General features: G+C 41.0%; 1 protein-coding gene and 1 non-coding gene across 2 annotated transcripts in view; one reads left to right on the top strand and one right to left on the bottom strand.

Moving 5' to 3' along the window:
• Window positions 1–22,605, top strand: part of PHF21A (PHD finger protein 21A) — a 237,089-nt gene that overhangs the window by 6,747 nt on the left and 207,737 nt on the right.
• Window positions 3,586–3,683, bottom strand: LOC114009552 (small nucleolar RNA U109). Its single transcript, XR_003550952.1, has one exon. It is a non-coding gene; the product is annotated as a small nucleolar RNA U109 (small nucleolar RNA).

The raw sequence follows: 22,605 nt of genomic DNA, 5'->3' as shown, positions 1-22,605 counted from the left end.
AGGAGTGAGGAGTAGAGGGTTTAAATATTGACTAAGGACTTGACAATAGAAGAACTGAAGTATTTGTGTTTTTGTGGTGGTTGGTCTGTATTACTATAAGGATAGACTTCCTAGTGGACAGTATTAGAGTATGGGAAATGTTTGCTTGTGAGAATTTCTCAAGGAAAATATTTATAAGGTATCTTGAATAGCTGTTTAAAAGAAACCTGGTAAAACAGTTAAAACATTTGGGGGGGGGGCATAGAGATTGTTATAACTGATCCGACTAAACTTTAAAAACTTATTTCAAAGATTATATTTTTTTGTCACGTCAGATCTTTTTCCTAAGCATTTTTTTATATGCTTATCCTACGTAAGTTTTTTCTCAGTGAGAAAATTATCTAAATATGAACTCTAATTTTTCCAGTGTGTGCTAGAGAAACCGTGTGCCAGAGGAGAGAACAAATAAATTAGGGCTAAATTTCCTTAGGTGCTGATGAGATCTAGTCATATTGTGCTAGTTAGTTCAGACTGTCTTGAAACTTGCTGTGATAGGGTGAATTGGCTTACTTACTACAAGTCCCAGGATGCATTGCAGTTCTTGCTTAACTTCAGATTAGAGCAGTGCATGCTGGGACCTGTAGTTGATTTAAACTGCACGGGTAACCCTTTCCTCTTGTCTACTCCATTTTACACACAGCTTCTTAAGCCTGTAAGAACTTTCTGCCAAGTAAAGTGTCATTACTAATATGATTATTATGCTGCTGAAATTCTAAAGTGAGTCTTCAGAAACAACCTAGTATTTTAGTTTATCTTGGTTTACTGTGTGTTTGTGTTTTTTTATAAGCCATTGTAAGAGTTACATGTAAAATATGTAGTCACAACTTGACTTAGCACTTGCAAATTATGTTTTACGCATGGTGATGTAGGTCTCTTTATAATTGTAGCATCATTGATTGCTGGGGTGGGCATTATTATCAGGCCTGCTGCATGTGCCACCTCCCCCTTTTCTAAGGTAGAGACTGTTATTCAGTAGTGAAAGTTGGATGGAAGGATTTTTTTGGTGCCAGTATTTAAGTTCAGAGTTCTGTGGTTCTTCTGTAATAATTGTCAGCATCTTGAATATCAGCACCCTTTAACTAAAATAAATGTTGTTTTAGTATAAATTTAATACTCATACATGCAGCCTGAAAGGTGGAGAGAAAGGTGAAGTGAGATTTCTTTAATAATTTTTATTTTCATTTGTAAAACATGAATTTAAGGGTTCTCCTACTTTTACTTTAGTAACTAATATTGGGGGTGTTACAGGGATTAGATGTTAAAATCTTGAACAGTGCTTAGCCAAGTGCTTGGCACATCACAGGGGCTCAACAAATGTTTAGAATAAGCAGCAGCAGCAACAGTAGTAGTGATTGCTATTAAAACAAATCGCATGCTTCACATTTTTCCCTCTCTTTATAGTATAATTTGACCAGAAGTCCAGGCTGTTCTAATAAGACCTTGAGTTTTTTTTTTTTTTTTTTTGGCATTATGGTAATAATGTGGCAATTCCGTAGAATGTTTTGCTGTCCCTAAAGTATCCTTAAACCTCAGTTTGTCCCTGAGTGATATATGCTCCAAGTCAGACAACTAGCCAATAGCAATTTTGACTGGATTTCAGTTCTGTCTCTCCAGATAGTATTCTTTGCTGCAGGCCTTTGGTTGACTTCACAGAGTCCAAAAGCTAATGAAAATCTCTTTGTTCATAATCTTGGTCCTGGTAAAATATCCAAACTAGCTGATTATGTAGATAAGATGCTTTAAGTACCATGCTCGCCGCGTCACTGTGCGTGTAGCCTTACAAGCATTCCGTTGCATTTAGAAGCACGTTCCCACCTATCACATAGTTCTCGCTGTTTCAGGATTGATGTGCAGGCCTCTGTGCAGCCCCCGAAAGAAAAGGCAGTTTCAAGCTTACGGGTCGGTTGTACTTTAAGTGTTAGATTAATAAAATCCTATCTTTACATTATTTCTGTCTTTAGGACTTCGACTTCTTTCAGGCTCTTGAACTCGTAGGGTATTTTTATTTGCATGGCTGGTCCCTTTTACCGATTTGAGAAACTGTAAGCATAAGTTGTGATGCATATGGGCTTAGTTCGAACTTACACAGGAAATCAAAGACATGTCTGTCTTAGCTGCTTGGTCAGTATCTCTTCCAGCTTTCTGTTTTATGTGGAGCTCTTGGCATATTCTTGCTCAGGGCTGCTGGGTTTCCTTGAGAGAACTTTGTGTTTAAGAGTATTGATTTAAGTACTTATACTTCATACTGTAATAACACTAACTTTACCCCCTCACAATTGCGATTTGAAATTTGTTGGTATGTATATGAGACATTAAGTAGATTTTATTGACATGTCAAAAGTTTTACTTAATATGCTTCCACATTATTGCTTATTTTATATCAGTTTCTCTTTTCAAGACTGAATAGTAAGTGAAATAAATTCTGCCATTACAAAGAAGTTAAACACAAAGGGATAAATATAAAGAGGAAAAAAAAAAGTTTCCCTTCTATTAATTGGTCAGTGCAGGGAAATACCAAGTTGTAATGAATTTTCTTTCAGCATTTTTTTTTTTAGATATAATCATAGAGTTCTTGAAATACTGAAGTTGGAAATAAGGAGGGGAGGGCCAGCCCATGGCTTGGTGGTTAAGGCAGTAGGATCCCACAGTCGCCTGCCTACAGCCCAGCAGATTGAGAAGGTGTGCGTGCGTGCCCGAAATCCTGGAGGGAGGGGTGAAGGAGAAGGGACTGCGATGTGACTATGTCCCACAGGGGCTGCTTTCTTGCTCTCCCTTGCTCTCTCTCTTTCTCTCTCTGGCTAGTGTACTCACCCTCTGGCAAATTAAACCGAAATAGTAATATTAAGGATAGGAAATAAGAGGAAACCTGGTTACCATGCATATTCCTGAAGCGTTGGCTGGTTTTCTGTCTTCCTCATGAGATGCCCCGGCCAGTGCAAATGCAACTGTCATGGTGACACTGGAAGACTTGGCCTCAAGTCCAATCCTGTCACTTAGCTGTTTGCTCCTGGAAACTTGTACACCCTTGGGAAACTACAGCCTTGCTTGGGGGATAGTGAGAAGAAACTACTTCACTAGGTAGTTAAAAAGATTAGGTGAGATGATACTTAAGAATGTACTTTATAGACTAAATTAGTATATATAAGTTGAATTATTATTTTTTCTTCATTATGCCAGAGGACAAGAAAGAGAGTAAGCATGTTCCGGGGGGGCCTGGTCACAGCACAGTCCTTTTTCCTCTTACTCTCCATCTTATCAGGATCCTGGGAATATGTGTTCATATCTCGGGTGTGCCACCAAGGCCAGGACTTGAACCTTGGTTGACTATGTGGGATCCCCTGTCTTCTGCACGGTGCTTAACTGCTGTGCTGTAGAGCCAGCCCTAAATTTAATTTTTAATCATCAATAACTGGCTAGATTTTTGTTTATGTCACGTTGAGAATATTAATATTACAGAATTTTAAATGTATGAGTTGGAATCAAACCAGAAAATTAGTGATCCACCTACCCCCAGTTAGACAAGTTCTTTTTTCTTTCTTCTTTGTTTAATGTAAGAGAAATGTACTATGACTCAACCTTTACTGTAAGATTGCAGCTCTGAGTTTTTTTTTTTTTTTTTTGCTAGAGAGTGTGTGCTCTTGCCAGAGTGAGAAAGTGGAGAGGGACAAAGCACCCCCCAAAGGGAATGAATGGGCAAGCCACAGTCTCTTCTCCACTTCTCCATCCTGTCAGGATTTGGGGTGCATACATGCACATACATGCCTGACACATGTGCCTGGCATGTTTCTCAAGCCTCTGGGTCTGGGACTCAAACTATGGGGTCAGTAATGTGGAATCTGACTGTAGTAACCACCAGGCCACAAAGCCAATACAGGAACCCTATTTTTTTGGGGGGGGGAAGAACTTTTTGCCTTAGGGCATGTGCGCATGCGGGAGAGAGAAAGAGAGAGAAAGAGAGAGAAAGTGAGAACTCATCTCCGGAGGATGGCCACGTCACAATCCCTTCTCCATGCTCATCCAGGGATCTTGGGCATGCATGCATGCACATGCACCTGGCCTGAATTTGAAGCGACTGGCTCTGGGACTTGAACTGTGATCAGCCATGTGGGAGTCCAGTGATGTAACCACTACACCATCTGTCCCCTGCCCTAGGACTTTTTAAAAGAAATTTGCTGTAAGGCACATTCTCTTGCCATAGAGAGGCAGAGAGAAAGAGAAGGCGAGAAAGCACTTCCCATGGAGCGTGGTCCTGCAGCAATCCCTTTTCTCCACTCTCCTCTCAGGATTTTGGACACACATGCACAAGCGCCTAGTGTGTTTTCCAAGCCACGAGGTCTGGGACTCGAACCACACAGTTGGTCATGTAGGATTCAGCCACCTTAACTGTTGTACCACCAGCTGGCCTGAGAACTCTTTTTTTTTTTTTTTTTAGAGGGTTTTGCTATAAGGGGCACGCCCTCGCCACGCATGCACTCGCCAGACAGAGACAGAGACAGAAAGTGAGAAATCACGCCCCCCCACCCCAGGGGGGATGGCCACGCCGCAATCCCTTCTTCATTCTCCTCTTGGGATCTTGGGTACGCACGCACTGTGCCCTGCGTGAGTTTAAGCCACCAGGTCCGGGACACGAACCGCGGTCGACTACATGGGAGTCCAGTGACATAGCCATTACTCTAACTGCTGGTCCTGAGAACTCTTTTTTTAATCCAACATGTTAATGGATGTATTCCTGCTCCCAAAGGACTTTTTTAGGTCATGGGTGTGCACACACGTGGTGTGTACAGGAAGGCTTCAGGATGGGACCATCCCATGTGGACCCAGCTTCACAGAGCGTGCCTTTCAGTCATATTCCCAGCTGCCCCAACAGACACGTCCTCGATGTGTGCTTAGACGTGTGGTTGCTGCGGAGTGCTTGACAGTGCCCATCGATAGATTTGCGTCTATTGTAATACAGATATCATAAATGTACTGTTGTGTTATGGGAACAAAAAGTTTCAATCATTGGCTTTCGTGTTGAAAAATATGTGTGTTAATATATAAGCTTTTAAATATACGTGTGTGTGTGTATATATTTGTTTTTGGAGAAGTGACATAGATACACATTTTAAATGTTTGACAAGTTGTAAATAATTCTGATAACTTGGGGTTATCTGTTGTTATCAATAATAATAATAATTTTAAGATTTATTGTGTGTTTATTAGGTATCGTGCAAACAAGCCTTTTTATACAATAGAATCTCATTTAATTTTAATCCTCACAGCTATATTCCAAGGACTTATTATCTTACCTTCATTTTATAGGTGAGAACATGGAGGTTTCTCCAAGATCACATATCTAGATTCAGGCCCTAGTTCAATTCTTCCTTTTTTTTCTTTCTTTAAGAATTATTTCCTTTAGGGACCAGCAGTTGGCGTAATGGCTATGTTGCTGGACTCCCATGTAGTCGACTGCGGTTCAAGTCCTGGACTGGTGACTTAAACTCATTCCGGGTACCACTGCGTGTGTGCCCAAGATCCCGAGAGGAGAATGGAGGAGAAGGGATTGCAGCGTGGCCATCCCCCTGGGGGGTGATTTCTTACTTTCTGTCTCCTTGTCTCTCTCTGTCTTTCTGGCGAGCACATGCACCCTATAATAAAAATCTCTAAAAAAATAATTATTTCCTTTATTTTATTGATCATTATTGTTATTTTCAAGTTGATCAGAGCAAGACACACAGAGAGAGAAAGAAAGCGAGAAAGCAAGCTGCCAGACCTGGAACTCGCACTGTGGTCAGCCATGTGGGATTCCCGTGCGTCTAACCACCAGGTTACCTGCCAGCCCCTAATTCTTAAGCCTCTGCTCTTAAGTGTGTCCTTAAGGCTATACTAAACTAAGTAATTCCCATAAAAACCTAAAATTAAGTATTAAAGAAATTTTCAGTCTACTGGTATGACCACAAATATGATGTATCATTTTGAGACCGTTTTAAGTTGATTTTGGTTGGGTCAGGTTGACTGTTTTGGAAATGGAAGCACTGGAGCAGAATGGAAGTGAGGACATGGGAGGCAGTGTCCGCTTTGTACATCATCGTGCACCTATCCGTTGGCATAGCACCTCACATGGACCGGGATCTCCTATCTATTTATTTATTTATTTTTTAAATATTTATTTACTTACCTATTTATTTGTTGTGATTTTTGGGCTGTCAGGTTTGGGACTTGAACCGTGTGTGGTTGGCCACATGGGAGTCTAGCACCTTAACCACCATGCTATCTGCCATCTGCCTCTTTCCATTTACTTCTTAAAGTTTAGAAGTTGGACACTTTAGAATGATGGGTAATTTTACACATTATCTTATAAGGTGTAAATAATTTATATTTGCTATTAGTTCTTATGTAACTGTCAACATTTTAGAGTGTTAGGTAAATCCTTTTAACAAATATAAAAACAGGAACCAGCAGTTAGCGTAATGGCTATGTCGCTGGACTCCCATGTAGTCGACCACAGTTCGCGTCCTGGACCCGGTGGCTTAAAACTCATGTCGGGCGCTTGTGCATGCGTACCTAAGATCCCGAGAGGAGAATGGAAGAGAAGGGATTGCGGCGTGGCCATCCCCCCTGGGGGGTGATTTCTTGCTTTCTGTCTCTATGTCTGTCTGGCGAGCGCATGTGCCCTATAGCAAAAAGCTATCAAAAAAAAAATATCTATCTATCTATCTATCTATCTATCTATCTATCTATATATATATATAAACAGTACACTTGAGTTATGAAAGTCATTCCTGCAATGTAGATATGTGTAAAGGAGAATATTAAAGTTACCCCATTGACATCTTCTCTTGAAGCTTTATATTTACATATGTATTATATATATATCATATGTATTTTACATATATGTGTATATATTTACATATGTATTATATATATCATATGTATTTTACATATATGTGTATATATAAAATATACATTTAAAAATATGTAGAATTTGGGACCAGCAGGTGGCATAATGGTTACATCACTGGACTCCCACGTAGTCTACTGCAATTTGAGTCCTGGAGCCGGGGACTTAAAACTCAAGCTGGGGGACTAGCAGATGGCGTAATGGTTACATCACTGGATTCCCATGCAGTTGACCATGGTTCAAATCCCAGACCCGGTGGCTTAAAACTCATTCTGGGTGCATGTGTGCGTGCCCAAGATCCCAAGAGGAGAATGGAGGAGAAGGGATTGTCATGTAGCCCTCTCCCCTGGGGGTGATATTTTGCTTTCTGTCTCTGTCTCTTTCTATGTCTCCAGCAAGCTCACATTCCCTATAGCAAAAATCTCTTAAAAAAAAAAAACTTACACTGGGCGCCTGTGTGTACGTCCCCCAAACCCTGAGGGGAGACTGGAGGAGAAGGGATTGCAGCCTGGCTTCCTCCTGGGGTGGGGGTAATTTTTCATCTTCCCTCTCTGTCTCTGTCTCTCTCTAGCGAATGCACACACCTTATAGCAACAACTATAAACAAAACAAAACAAAATTTGCTTGTTTTTGAAGCTAGGGCTCATGTGGGAAGTTGGAGTGAGGTTGGGGGAAGAGAGATGGGTAACATTTATACATTAAGCTTATAAACCTTGCGCCCTAGACTAATTGTTACCCATGGGTGAACACATTTGAAGTTTGTATTTGCACCTCATGCTTTAGTGATCATTGTTATTTTTTAAATTTAAAAAAGTTTACCAAACTAAGCATGGTGGTGTATACTGAGAATCCCAGCCAATTGGGAGACTGAGGCAGAGGATGGTGAGTTCTAGGCCAACCTGAGTGACTTAGAGAGACTGTCTCAAAAGAGAAAGTTTGCAACTTAAAGTGATGGTATCGTTTTCTGTCCTGCCCAGGCAAATCATTTCAGAATTACTGGGTCATTGGAAGAGTCATGAAGCATTGTCCTATGTGTTTCTATGCAAAAATGCGTCACAATTGGGAATAGCAGATGGTATAATGGTTATGTCGCTGGACTCCCACGTGGTCGACTGGTTAAAGTCTCAGACCTAGTGGCTTAAAACTCATATTGGGCGCGTATGTGTGTATACTCCAAGTCCTGAGAGGAGAATGGAGGAGAAGGATTGTGGCATGTCCATCCCCCCGGGGGGGGGGTGGTGATTTTTCACTCTCTGGCAAGCATACGTAGCCTGTAGAAATACATCTCTCTCTCTCAAAAAAAAGGTGCATCATGACTTGTCAGACAGCTCAGTCATTCTTCAACTTTATTCTGGTAGCTACTTATGAGAGCAATTGTGTTTTCAGGTTACTTTTTTTTTTTTCTTGAACGGGTGATTGTCTTAGTTGTTAGGAACCATTCATTCAATATTTACAAATAAGGATTTTAAAACTCAATATAGTACTTGTAATATTTTAGTTAATAGAGCTAAGATGAGTAACATTTAATCTACATAAAAATACCCTGCATGGGACCAGCAAGTAACATGGTGGTTAAGGCGCTGGACACTCCCACATGGCCGGCCTTGGTTCGAGTCCTGGACCTGGTGGCTTGCTTTCTCACTTCCTCTCTCTCTCTCTCTCTCTGTCTTTCTCACTGGTCCTCTCTCTGGTCAAATTAAAATAAATGAATGAATAAATACGATTTTTAAAAAGATACCCTGCGTGGGAATTAGTGCAGGGCTTTGCATCTTCATGTGAGTAGTGTTGGCTCACTCCCATCACTTACATATCTAGTCAACTGCTACCAAGTGCTATACTAATCATCATTATTTTTTAAATAAAAATCAGGGGAAAAAAGGTAAATTATTCGAGTGCTATTCATTTTCTTGACATTATATGAAAGAAGAAAATATATACTATTTTGATTCTGGCTTTGAGAGTTTTAACTTGTTGCTAAGGTTATTAGTTGTAATTCACCTTTGTAATTTTTAAATTAAACATTTTATTATATGGGTAATAAAGTTTTTTATTATAGGTATTTTTTTCTTTTTTGCTTCGTAATTTGCTAGAGAGTACATGCGCTTGCCTGAGAAAGACGGAGAAAGAGAGAAGAAGTGAGAAGGCAACCCCCAAGGAAGATGGCCATGCCACAATTCCTTCTCTTCTCAGGATTTTGGGCACGCACACGTATGTGACCAGCGTATTTTTCAAGTTATTGGGTTATGGACTTAAATGGCGCATTTGGCCATGTGGGATCCAGCTGCCTTAACCATCACTCCACTGGCTGGCCCTCATTATAGAAGTGTTTTAAAAAGCTTTTCTAATCCTAAAGTATACATCTAAAGTGCTTTATGTTCTTCAGACCCACATTTAGTGAAGTGCTGAAGCCTTGCCTTACATTCTGGGAATTGGATCTGATAGGATGTCGCAGTTTATTTAAACTGTAATCTAGCCAGTGTTTTAACAAGTCAAGAGTATTTTTCATTGGGAGCATGTATAAATGTGCTTTTCATTTTGAGTGGTTCAGACCATGTGCTAGAGAGTAGGGTTCACTTACTGTCGTGGATGGTGAAACTGAGGCAGAAACAAGAATTTGAGTAAGTTAATGGCAGAGCCTAATTTTCCTAACTTTTTAATTTTAGCCTCAGTCATCTTGACCGATGCATAGTCGCCAAACTTCTAAAGATTATGGCCAGCAATAGATGTATAATAGTCTGAACTAGTATATTTTGTATGTTATCAAACATGAAAGAAAGTGGAGATGTTAAAAGGATGTGATTTTAAATGTAAGTTAGATCATGTCTTCCCCTGGCTTCCTTGCTCAGGGTTGCACACACCCACCTGGAGCTGTGGATGGCCATCCTTCTTCCTGCAGAAGAGGCAGCCATGGGGACAGCTGGAGGACAGTTGGTAAAAAGGTGTGGGGCTTTTAACTTGGAGTGATCTTTTGCAGCTTTTTTAATTTTAAAGAAACATGCTTTCATTCTGTGAAAGGCTGAAAGATTGAGAGTAAAGGCCTTGAGAGAGGTGAGCTTGAAAGACAGAAATAGAAGCCTTATTTGTGTTTTCAGAGTTGACCAAAGGGAAGAGGCTGCCCACCCTGCTAGCTCCCACTCCCACCGAGATGGCAGTGCCTCTTCTGTTGTTGTTAGGCAGTTTACAGAACGCAGGATAGCTTGGTAAGCGTCTTCTCTGTGCCTGATATGACGTAACACTGTGGAGTATGCAGCATGCATGTTAAGTACAAGTGGTCGTGTTTGGCTTGTTGCTGCAGCATTTTTGAGGATGTCTTAGAAAAGCAGTTATCACTTAATAGAGTTGGATCTGCACAAATTATTGGAATTATCATTTCAAACTTTGTGACTTGAATGATTCTACTTAGTATTTGTTTACTTCTCCCCCAACCCCCACACCTCAGAGCAGAATTCTTTTCCTGAAAGGAACAGATGCCGTTAACTTATCAGGACTTGATACTAAAAAGCCTACGAAAATCTTTGTGCTGTTTATTTTCTTTATTTAATCTATATGCAAAGCATATTGTAATTATTGCTGTTGGAGGGTTTTAAGCTGGTGCTTCCTCCCCACCCTTTCTGTGCTCAGGGGAGATAGATTAGGAATGACAAATTGACAACTTGGTATAAAGAAATAATGACCACTGAAATAAAACTGGAGTTCAAATAGAAAGCAAACCAGATACAAATGTAGAATGAAAATATCTTTTAGTAAAATGTTAGCATGCTGTACTTGGAACAGATGCCACATTAATTCAAAAGAGAGCCCAGAAAATGTGGCAACTTTACGATGTCAATGGAGGGAGCCGCAGTAGTTCCTGTTTTCATTGTGTCAAGTTCGCGGTACCTCCCCGTCCAGTCCTGTGCTTTCTGTTTATTTTCTGTGTTGCATTACATGTTAATATACAAATGTTATATACCTGCTTAATATTTTTATATGTGCAATTAAATACATCGTCATGTTAGTAGACATCAGTGTAAAAATTAGCCCAGTAACTTGTAACAGTAATGGTTTTTATTTTAAATATGCGTATCAAAACATTCAGAATCTGAGGCCAAAACTGAGTTTTCTCTGCACCCTTCAAGGCACATTTCTGATAAGAAAGTAGTCTAAGAATTGAGTCTGTCAAAGAGGCCTAGTGCTTTTTAAATGTGCAATTTGGACAAGTTACAAAATTATGAGAATTTTGCATTTATTTTTTTCTCATTTAAATTTATAGTTATCATTGGACATTTGTTATGATTTTTAAGTAGCTCAGACTCATTCATTCCTTTTGTGATTTTTTTTATGGTGTTTGGGGAGAGCAAGGGGTGATGGAAAGGTATATACACACTTGGATATTTCTGGAGTGACATTCATTTTATGGAAGATCGCACTGGGACATCTCTGAATCGCCTGTTTCTTGGTAGTGCGTGGTCCGCGTGGGTCTGAGTGTGGAGAGGTGGGCTGGGGTTCTTAGCCAGATTTACAGTGTGCCACTTCCCGAGCAGTGCAGGGACCTAATCAGCAGGGGCATCTCCTGTGTGCTGTACAGAAGCCTGGCGCACATGCTCAGGAAAGCACCAGCAGTTTTCTCTCAATTCATCCAAGCTTACAGTTTAGTCATTTGGTGAAAAGGTTAAATGTTTGTTTTTACGTGATTTGGGTGAAGAGGTTTTTAGCACGGTGGTAGAGCAGGGTAGTGAAGATTCTTGCCCCCAGAGAGCGTTTGCCAGGCCCACCTTCCTAGCCTTGCGGTGTGTGAGCTTTGTGAACTCGGTTACATCACTTTGTCCTCTGTCCTGTGCCTCAGTTTCTCCCTGTAAAATGGGAATAAATACTAGTGCCTATCTTCTGAGGTTATGAAGAATAAACGTGTCAAAGGACAGATGATGGGTACAAGTGCCCAGCGTGTAGTAAGTCCTAAATGCACAAGGCAGACGACCAGCAGGTGGCGTGGTGATTGAGGCACTAGACTCCCCCCACGTGACCGACTGTGGTTCAAGTCCTGGCCCTTGGTGGCTTGCTTTCTCACTTTCTCTCTCTCTCTCTCTCTCTGTCTCTCGCTGGTGAAAGCACGTGCCCTATAACAAGTTAAAATAATAATAATAAAGTAATTCTTCAAAAAAATACACAAGGCACATATTGTATGTTGGGGAAAGAGCTTGAGCTGGAGGGTCTGCCGCTTTGGTTGGAACATCAGCATGGCCCTCTTAGAACTCCAGCTGAGCACCTTTCCTTGGGCTCACTCTCCTTGCTCCCTTCAGTAAAGCTGCCGCATGTGCACGCTACATACCGTCTCTGTGCTGGTCACTTCACGTTCATCTCAGAGAGGGATGAAAACACCAACCTCCTAGGTTCATGTGAAGATAAAATGAGCAACTCTTCAGACATGCAATAAACAACAGCTGCTAGTATTATTATCATTATTGCTATTGCTACAGTCTCATGGAAGTAGTTGCCCTCCCCACCCCCCAAATGCTATGGCGAAACAAGGTATGGATGATAAAAGTGTATCTAATGAGTTCTTATTTGTGAATACCTCTGGGAGAAATAGAAAATAAATGGGAAGGTCAGCAGGTGGTATGAAGGTTAAGGTGCTGGATCCCATGTGGTTGAGTGTGCAGTTCGAGTCCTGGACCAGGCCGCTTGCAAGTCAGGCAGGGCGCATGTACATGTGTGCCCCAAGTCCCAAGGAGACTAGAGAAGGGATTGTGGCATGGCCATCTGCCCTGGGTGCTTTCTCACTTTCCTTCTCTCTCTTTCTCTGTTTCTTTCTGGTGAATGCATGTGCCCTACAACAAAAACTAAACTCAGTTAAACTAAAATAAATAGGAATATGCCAGTTTTGAAAAGCTTCTGTTTCTCTCATGAGAGACAAAGATAAGCACCCTCCACAGGGCCTCACACCACGAACCTCTCCTCAGCCTTTCCTTGCCAGCCAGGATCACAGACACTTGTGTGCATGCCCACACCTGCACCCAGGGATATACGGTTGACCCGGAAACTGAACCCTGATCTTCCAGAATGACTTTCTGCATTGCAGGGCATTGCACTACCACTGTACCTCTGCGGCTGGGCCAGAATATATCAGTTTCACAGAGCCTTAAAAATATTTTAAGGTGGAACCAGGAGATAGCATAGTGGTTATGTCACTGGACTTACACATGGCTGACCATGGTTTGAGTCCAGGACTTGGTGACTTGAAAATCACACTAGGACATGTGTGCCCAAGATCCCAAGAGGAGAATGGAGGAGAAGGGATTGTGGTGTGGATATACTCCCTGGGAGATGATTTCTCACTATCCCTCTCTCTGTGTCTGTCTGTCTGTCTCCTCCACCCAACCCCTGGCGAGCACACACACCCTAAGCCAAAAACCTCTCAATATATTGTGTATATATATATATATATATATATATATTAAGGTACTTTATATTTATTAAAATACTTAATAATGCACTTTCCCCCCACCTCCCGTAACTGACGAGACCAGCCCCTGGATGCCGATAGTACAGCAGTCCTCTAGCACCTCAGCAGGGATGAAAGGTTGTAGAATTCTCACCAGTTGGTAGCCCACCAGGTCTGATTATATGTGGTTAACCTGGAGAATTCCTGCTTGGGCCTAATAACTAGTGGAAACAATCGAAGACCCTGGAGATAGGAAGGTAACACACAGATGCGCTCTAGCAAAGATGGCAATTTTTTCTGACTCGGGGCATTTTGCCTTTGTGACATTTCATCTGGTGCCTGATCTTTTCTTATGGTAATTGTTATTTTCTTTATTTGCCATAAGCTACCTATGTCGAACTTACAAATGGCTTGGGAACATGATTCAGAACCCATCGGTTATAAGAGGAGCCACAGTGGGACCAGCAGATGGCATGATGGTTACATGGCTGAACTCCCACGTAGTCAATCATGGTTTGAGTCCCGCACCCAGTGAGAGGAGAATGGAGGAGAAGGGATTGCCGTGTGCCCGTCTCCCCTGGGGGATGATTTCTCACTTTCTGTCTCTCTGTCTTTCCAGCAAGCATATGCACCCTTATAGCAAAAATCTCTCCTAAAAAAAAAAAAAGAGAGAGAGAAGCCACAGTGGTCTGACAGTTGGGGTTTTAGGATAAGAAACTGAGTTTTTAATAGTTAAGGCGTGTGTGTATTTCTCTCTCATCTCTCTCCATCCGTCAGTCTGTATCTCTTCCTATGTATTTTATAAGTGAAACCAGTCATTGGAGGAAGGAGAGAGATCATCTAGTGTGAAATAGAATGAATTTTATTTATTCGCCATTGATTTAGACCTGGAACTTTTCAATCTTTGATTTATGTATTTTCTTTTTTCCTTTCTGGAATTCAACACATGTATTTGTAATAGCTTACCCAAACATCCCGAGTCTGGTATGTTACCACGAGCAAGCATTTGAGTTAAAGCAGCATAATAGCTTCCATTAACTTTTTTGTTCTCACTTACCCAACTGTACCATTTGATAAAGGCCTGGTAGGGGAATAGATGTATTTACTAAATTTTATTTTGTCCATGTTCCTAAAACATTGTTTCTGCTGAGCAGAAATTCCACCCAGTCTGCTTTGACAAAGTGCTGTACTTTTGGTCCACAAATATTTTTAAAATTAAGCAATTTTATAGCAGGCAGTATCGTTTTCCTTCTATTAAAATATTGTAATGTTTCTTTATAATAAATAGAGTGGCCAGTAAGTATAGCTTTGTAGTTTTAAATTTACATAGCATCTGTACAGTATTAAGTTCTCTTCAGCTGTATGCAGGATCTGTAAAAGTCGCTTCATTTGGTTGAGTGGACTCACAGAAAGTTTAGAGGTGTTTTTCATTTTAATAAATATGCAGGTTAGAATTAACTCCACAAGTGTCTTGAGGGCTGTTGGAAGAAGCAATTTTGAAAATCAGTGTGTCGCCGCTGAATTTACAGAAGGCTGTGCTGCTCACAGCAGAGGTGGGCGCCAGTTTGGCGGCAGGACCTTGTCCAGCGGTGGTGCATGGGCTCCTGGGAGGGCTGCTGCTGCCCTTGGTGGCCCACGCTCCTTCCGTGGCCTGTCCTCTCCTCCCCTCTCTGCTGGCTTGTCTGCCGTCTCTTCTCACATACCACCCCTGCTGCTGCTCATCCCTTCTCCAAGGCCACCACCATTTTACTTCTATTTCTTTTAAAAACAAACAGAACATTGTAATGATCAGTTTTTAATCAGGGAGAACTATTATTAAACCCTTAAAACTTTAAGAGTTTGTGGGCACCTCTGTTTTGGGTCCTTCATCGACATTTGGATAGCAGAGAGCTAAAAACCATTTGGGAGGTAACAGTATCTGTGAGACATGTCTGCACTAAAGGAGAGCATAATAGAAGTCCGTTTCGGTTTTTAACCTCCAAAGTTGCTTTATTTTCTGGTCCGGGGTCAGATAAAGGCATAGTTGAGGAAGAGGCAATCTCGTTAACTAAGACAGGCATTGATTAATATATTAGATTGTTCTCTGTAGTCCTTGGACCTAATGGGACCAACAGGTGGTGTGGTGGTTAAGATGCTGGACACTCCCATAGGGCTGACCACAGTTCGAGTCCCGGACCTGGTGGCTTGCTTTCCCACTCTCTCTCTGTCTCTCTCTCTGGTCAAATTAAAATAAATGAATAAATAAATAAAATGTAAAAAAAAGAAAATGGGAATTTTGGTGTTGTTGATTCTCCTCCGTTAATAGAGAGGACCACCATTTATTTCTTTAATTTGTAAAATAATAATTAAAAAAGACTGTAATGCCTTGTCATTATGTTGATCTTTCACATTTCATTAGTTGATAGTTACAAAACAGATTTTTTTCCTTTCCAGATTTCTCCCAGTGGTTTTGAATAAACTGAATTGTTTGGGAAGAAAAGTAAAACTTGGAAATTAATAGTGGCCATGTGTTAAGTTAATGGCTATGTTGCGTTTAAATTCAGTAGCTTCTAGGATCTATACCAGGTATTTTATCCATTAGTTAATTATACAGAGAGTCAAGAGCGTTAGCTTCATAGGATTTAAAAAACTTCTTACTGGAGTCAGCAGGTGGCGTGGTGGACTCTCACATGGCCCACCACGGTTCAAGTCCTGGACCTGGTGGCTTACTTTCTCTCTCAATCTCTCACTCTTCCTCTCTTTCTCTCTCACACACACTCTCTCCCTCTCTGATCAAATTAAAATAAAATAAACACAAAAACAAAGCTTCTTATTGTGGAATGAATGTAATAAACCTTGAGTACTTATTATCCAACTTTAATAGTTAATCAGCATTTGCTGTAATATGTAGAAGGTACCAAGAAAGTAATTTTATGGTTCCAAAACACAAGGTACAAAGAGATACATTGATATACTCAAAGGAAAAGTGTGTTTGAGAATGTTAACTGTCTTCATATATTGTAAATTTAATACTGGTAATCTCTTTTAAGGTAATACTGTTTTTATTTGTCTTATAACTGATGGAAGATGTCTGAGCTGCTGCTAATTTAATGAAGAACACATCTACTAGAAAGATTTTAGTTTTTCTTATCCTGTCTCTAGAAATTCTAAGATTCTTGGTTTTGAATTTACCGTTGTCATGAGCTGCATCTTCTTTAACGTACACTTGCCTGTCTGAAACTTCGTATGGGTCCCCAGTAGTGGTCATTTCCAGCATATGTAAGACACTGTAGAGGGCAAATCATTGACTCACGTTCTGCTTTTCCTCCTTGAGCATTTCTGTTCCTGTTTAACCCAGGTGTATGTTTTAAGACTACGTGTTATAACTTGTAAAATAGTTTGGTGGGGAGGAAATTTTGGCAACCTGCTCGCCTTAGACCTGGTAACTGTGATTAAGAACTTAAGTCATTTGCTTCCTCATTCGCTCCTCTTTGAAGTAGTAAATTGTACGTGTGCTTGGAATCGTACATGGGACCTGTTCATTATTCGTCACTGCAAGGTGACGGTAGCCTTATTTCTGAATTTCTTGGTTTTATTAGTTTAAATTAGACCCACAGGGGTAAGTATCTCCCCACAGTGCTCGGGGAATCGTAGTCGGGCAAGTTGTGCATCTGTACCCCTACGCAGCGCATTGAAAGCTGTATCTTTAATGTTACGAGTTGTTTGGCATATTTAGTTTAGCGCACGGAGTGTGCTTATTTAACAGTACCTTTAATAAGCTCCCTCTACACCAAAGATATATTTTTAAAATTATACTTAAGAAGACTTTGTAGTATTCCCCAGTAGAGTTCATCTAGAGCAGCAAAACCTTTCTAAAATAAAACTTATTCCTTTAACCGGTATTCATTTAAGTGGGTTTCTCTGTACTTGGTTTCCATGGAAATAGCGAATAGCTAACGTTATTTATAAGGTGGAAGTAAAATAGGGTGCCTAATGGGACCCCATGCTGCTCTGATGAAGAGACTTAGGGGAAAAAAATCCATGCTCATGGGATTTTTTTTTTTTTAAAACAAGGTTAATGGAAGCCCTGATTTCAGTCTTCTGTAACAGAACATATTTTTGGTTTTAAAGGCTAACATTATATCAAGCAACAACTTCTTTCTGAGGTCTGTATTGCTTTCACTTTCAAGTTTTAGAACCTCTTACTTATCAGCATGATTGAGGCCTTGTGCTTCAGACTCCTGTTTCTTTGCGGTTTTTGTTTCAAAAGTTAAAACCCCCAGCATATTGGAGGAGTTTCCGTTTCTCATTGACATTTCAAAGTGCAGATAAAAAGATAAATATTCATTAATGATAGCAATGATTGTAAAGAATCAGTATGTTGGACTCCGTAGACTGTATTTTTAATGTGAATTGTATGAAACCGTTTTTTGTTTCGAGGGCTTCAGTCAGGTTTTTTTTTTTATTTGTGTTGCAAAACTAAACCTGTGTAGTCAGAAAAGGTTCTAGTTTTTTTTTTTTTTTTTTTTTGAGCATGGAACCAGGGAGATCTTAATTTCTCTTTGCTTTTAAAAAAATGGATTATTGCCAAAGCCTTTTAACTGAAATAAATGTTCTTTTTGCCTTTGAAACGTGAGTTTGGAATAAACCTTGGCTTTTTACTCACTTCTTCAGCACGGCCTACTCTGAGTTCTCCAGGCCTCCAGCAAAGCCCCTTCAGGTGACAGAGGATGCGTCCCCGTGTGTTTGTGTTGCGTTTGGGGCATGTGTGTGTCTCACCAAGTTTTCTCGCCTGAAATGCTCCTTCTCTCGCTCCTGCCGGGCGAGCACGGCAGTGCTGTGCTGAGAGCGGGGCTGGACAGGGCACAAGGTGCTGTACTTTTCACGTAGTTAGTTTTGGTGGTCGACATGGGCAGCTCGAGATCATTACCCATTTCTCTGGTGATTATTGGCTGTCAGTCCAGTAGTTTTCTTCTGTGTCCAAAAGCAAGGGTTGTAGTGGACGCAAGGCTCTGTCAGGGAGGGGTTTTTGTTCTGTTCTGTGTGTGCGTTGCTTTGGTTAAGCTCTGGTGGTGGTTGGGTTAAATTTCCGAAGCTGATTGTTTTAAGCCTCCTAAATTAATTTTTGTGAGATATTTTATCTCTAGCCATTTACCAGTTTCTTCTATGCAGGTTGATGCTATTTTGTAAAATGTCTTTAGTGCGTTCATTGTTTTCAGTTTAGTTCTTGTCTATTTTTAAAGTTTGGTGTTTACCAGTGACCTTCCTTAGTGACTTCGCTTTGAATGATCTTTGTGCTTTAGAGACGTAGGAATTTGGGTCTGTTGCCCCATTTTCTAAGAGTGCAACTCCCAGTAGTTGCAGTTAGTGCGGTGGAAAGGGTTTCACAGATGCAGGGCTGGGCATTCATCCTCCTCCTCAGTGCCCAAGGTTTACACCCAGAACTCCCATTAGTGTTAATAGGAGGCACTTGCTTAAGTCCCTGTACACCCAGATAAGCCCACACTCTTTTCTAATGCCTTCTAGATACCGAGTCATTTTGTTGTTGTTGATGGCAAGAGTTTTGGTGGTGAGGTTAACTGATTATTAAGATAAGAGTTTGTGTTGTCTTGGGACATGGAGTGATTTAGTAAGTCTGATCTGTAATTAAGAAGTTTTCGTTATGATTAGACTCAAAACATTTACAGCTTTGTGAAATGTCGAAGCTTGTGAGTAAGGATTTTTGTACTTTATAGCTGAAGTGGATTTCTTTTTTATTTTTGCTACTGCTTCTTAACCACAAAATAAACGATTTTAACAGTTTTTGTACATATCATTAAAGGGCTTAGTAATATTTTTTCCTAGAAGCCTTCCATGGTTACTGTGGCCTTAGTCTTTCGTCAGCTACTATGGCTCACGTGTTTTGAGCACATAGAAGTTAGTATACACTGTTTTAGACCTTGGACACTGTAATCACTAGTCAAGTATTAGAGAGTCACTGTTCACTGCATTTGTCTGTGAATTGTGGATTTAAAAAATTATTTAATTTTATTTATTATTTTTAACTTGACTAGAGAGAGAGTGAGAGAGAGAGAGAGAGAAAGAAAGAAAGTGGGAAAGCAAGCCACCAGGTCCAGGACTTGAATTGCAGTCAGCCATGTGGGAGTTCAGCAGCCCAACCACCATGCCACCTGTTGGCCCCAAATTGTGGATTTTTATTACTTTGTTTATATACAATCAAACTGAGGGATTCCTTGATGGAGACAATTAAATCTGGATTTTAGACTGAGTTTGCCTCTAGTTATCTTTGTACATTAAAAGAAAAAGTTGGTGCCAGTAGGTGGTATGGTAGTGAAGACACTGGACTCCCACATGGCCAACCCTGGCTCAAGTCCTGGACCTGGCGATTTGAAAATCACGTTGGGCCTGTGTGTTTGTGTGCCCAAAATCCTGAATGGAGAGTGGAGGAGAAGGGACTGCAGCATGGCCATCCCCCTGGGGGCGACTCCTCACTTTCTCTCTCATTGTCTCTGTATCTCTGGCATGTGCTTGTGTCCTCTGGCAGAAACCTTAAACATTTTTGTTTGGGTTGATTTATCCTATTCATGGTAGTGTAGCATACTAAAGCATAAAGAAAGGGACTGAAAGAGAGAGAGGCAGTCCGGGCAGGGCCTTACCTCACTCTCATCCTCTTTCTGTGATCGCTGCTCCCTGGTTCTCTAGTTCTCAGGATCCTGGGCACACGTGCATGTGCCCTGCGTGTTTTCATGCCATCCTGGGGTCAGACCTGCAGTTGACTGTGTGGTTCCCAGAGCTACAGTTCCGTTTGCCACTGTGCAGCCAGGCTGGGCTGTCTTTGTAGAGTTCTGCTCGTCATCTAGACTTCCCGGACCTCTGTACCCCTCGGAAATGCAAATGCAGATCTGGTACTGTGAGGCATGCATTCTAGTTTTAAGCCATTTGAGGGCCTGCTTTCCTAGGCACCTAAGGAAATAGAGAACTGTAAGGTGGGAAGTGGTCCCTAACCCAGGCTGCCCACCAGAATCTCATGAGGGTACTTAAAAAAATAATAAAGCAGATTTCTGGGCTCCAAATCAGATACAATGAATTTAGAAGACTTAAAGATATGATCTGTGAGTATAAAGTTTTTGAGATTTTATTCATGGTCCTGATTTACAATTGGAAACTTTCAGACATTATTTCTACTCTACTTTTTTGTCTGTGTGTGGTCTAATTCAAGAGCTAAGTCATACAGGTTTTACAGCGTGAGGCAGTATGGGGATGTGAAGGGTCCTCAGAAAGTTTGTGGAAATATGTAAGTATTATGAAAAAGTATAACGGATTTCAAATTTTTGTGACAAAATAAACTCATACTTTGTATTTCTCATAAGCTTTTTTATTTAAAAAAGAAATGATTACTTATTTTATTTATTTATTTTAGAATTATTTATTTTTTATTTATTCATTCATAATTTTACCAGAGAGACACAGAGAGCGAGAGAGAGAGGGAAAGCAAAAAAGCAAGCCATCAGGTCTAGGACTTGAACTGTGGCCGGGCATGTGGGAGTGTCCAGCGCCTCAACCACCACGCCACCTGCTGGTCCCCTTAATTTTATTTATTATTATTACAATTATTATTATTGTTATTAAGTTGACAAGAGAGAGAAATGATGGGTTACAGGGGGGGTGTGAGAGCAAGCTGCCAGGTCTGGGACTTGAACTGTGGTTGGCCATGTGGGAGTCCAATTCCTTCCAGTACCTTATCCACTACTACACCCGCTATCCACTTCCATGAACTTTTTGAAATCCTCTTGTATACAAAAGACCTGGAAGTTAGGATGGTTAGGGACGGTCGCTTTTAGTCAGTGAGTCTTTATCTGTACCCTCATGTCTGGCTGAGATTTGGATAGTTAGAGGGTAAAAGGGAATTGTTGTTATTAGAAATAACATGAATAAAAATTTGGAGAAGTGAACAATTCTGAATAGTTTTAGTCTTTAGTATTCTACTGCTGCAACTACTGTAGATTTCCTAACCATTTGAAGGGAATGGACTGTGAGAGTATTTGGAGGAAGAGAGTGTTCTAGCAGAGGGAAAAGCATCTAGATGAGCCCGGCAAAGGGACTTGCTTGGAGTGAGAAGAGGCTGGTGTAGCAGGGGCAGGGTGAGCAGCGGGGAGGTGGGCAGGCTGCACGTAGCAGAGGCTGGGGTCTCTCATGCCTCACGGGCCATTAAAGAACTTCATCCTTTTCTCAGGGTGTGGTGGGGAGCCATTAGAGGATTCTGACGTGAGGAATAATAAAATCTGCCTTGGAGTTTTAAAAGATCACTCTGGCTGTTGAGAGAATAGACTGTAGCTGGGCCAGGATAGAAGCAGAGGGGCCAGTTAGGAGGCTACTGCAATAATCAGGCGAGAGGATGATGAGGACTCGACCAAGGCGGCTGTAGTGAAGTTGAGAGATGTGGTCACAGTAGGAAAGTTTTGAAGGTAGAGGCAACATGGTTAGCTGTTGGATATAGGGTATGGGGGAGAAAGAGTCTGTGACGGCTAAGAATCTTTTGCTTAGAGGGATGAAGTTTCCCTTTATTGATGTGGAAATTGGAAATAGGTAGTCAGGAACTTAGTTTCAGACTTGAGTTTGAGATATCTATTCCACAGGTGTTAAGTGAGCAGTGGGTATAATACTTTGGAATTCAAGGAAAAGATCTGGTCTAGAGGTAAAATGTTGGTAATTACCAACGTATAGGTCTTTATAGTCTTGAGATTGGGTGAGATCACCTACGGGGAAATGGTCTAAGACTGAGCCCTGGAGCAGTGTCTTAGAGATGAAGAGGACTCATCACCAAAAAAACCCAGAATGACCAGAGAGATTAGGAGGGGAATTAAGAAAGGATGGGCATTCTGGGAATCAAGAACAGGTTTCAAGAAGGAAGGAATGATCAACTGGGTCAAATAATAACGATCTATCAAAGACATGAGGATGGAGACTACAGTTGGATGTAGCTACAGATGGGAGTCACAGGTGATCATGATAAGAATGGAGGAAGGGGGCCAGCAGGTGGCATGGTGGTTAAAGACATTGGACTCTCACATGGCCAGCTGCAGTTCGAGTTCCATACTTGGTGGCTTACTTTCTTTCTCACTTTCCCTCTTTCTCTCTCTCTCTCTCTGATCAAACTGGAAAATAGTAATAATATTAAATAAATTTAAATAAAGTAATTCTTAAAAAAAAAAAAGATGGGACCAGTAGTTGGCATAATGGCTATGTTGCTAGACTCCCATGTAGTCGACTGCGGGTCGACGCTCGG

This window comes from Tupaia chinensis, unplaced genomic scaffold (assembly GCF_000334495.1).
Source record: "Tupaia chinensis unplaced genomic scaffold, TupChi_1.0 Scaffold000561_1, whole genome shotgun sequence".
Taxonomy (NCBI): domain Eukaryota; kingdom Metazoa; phylum Chordata; class Mammalia; order Scandentia; family Tupaiidae; genus Tupaia; species Tupaia belangeri.
This window is presented reverse-complemented; position numbering and strand designations above follow the sequence as displayed.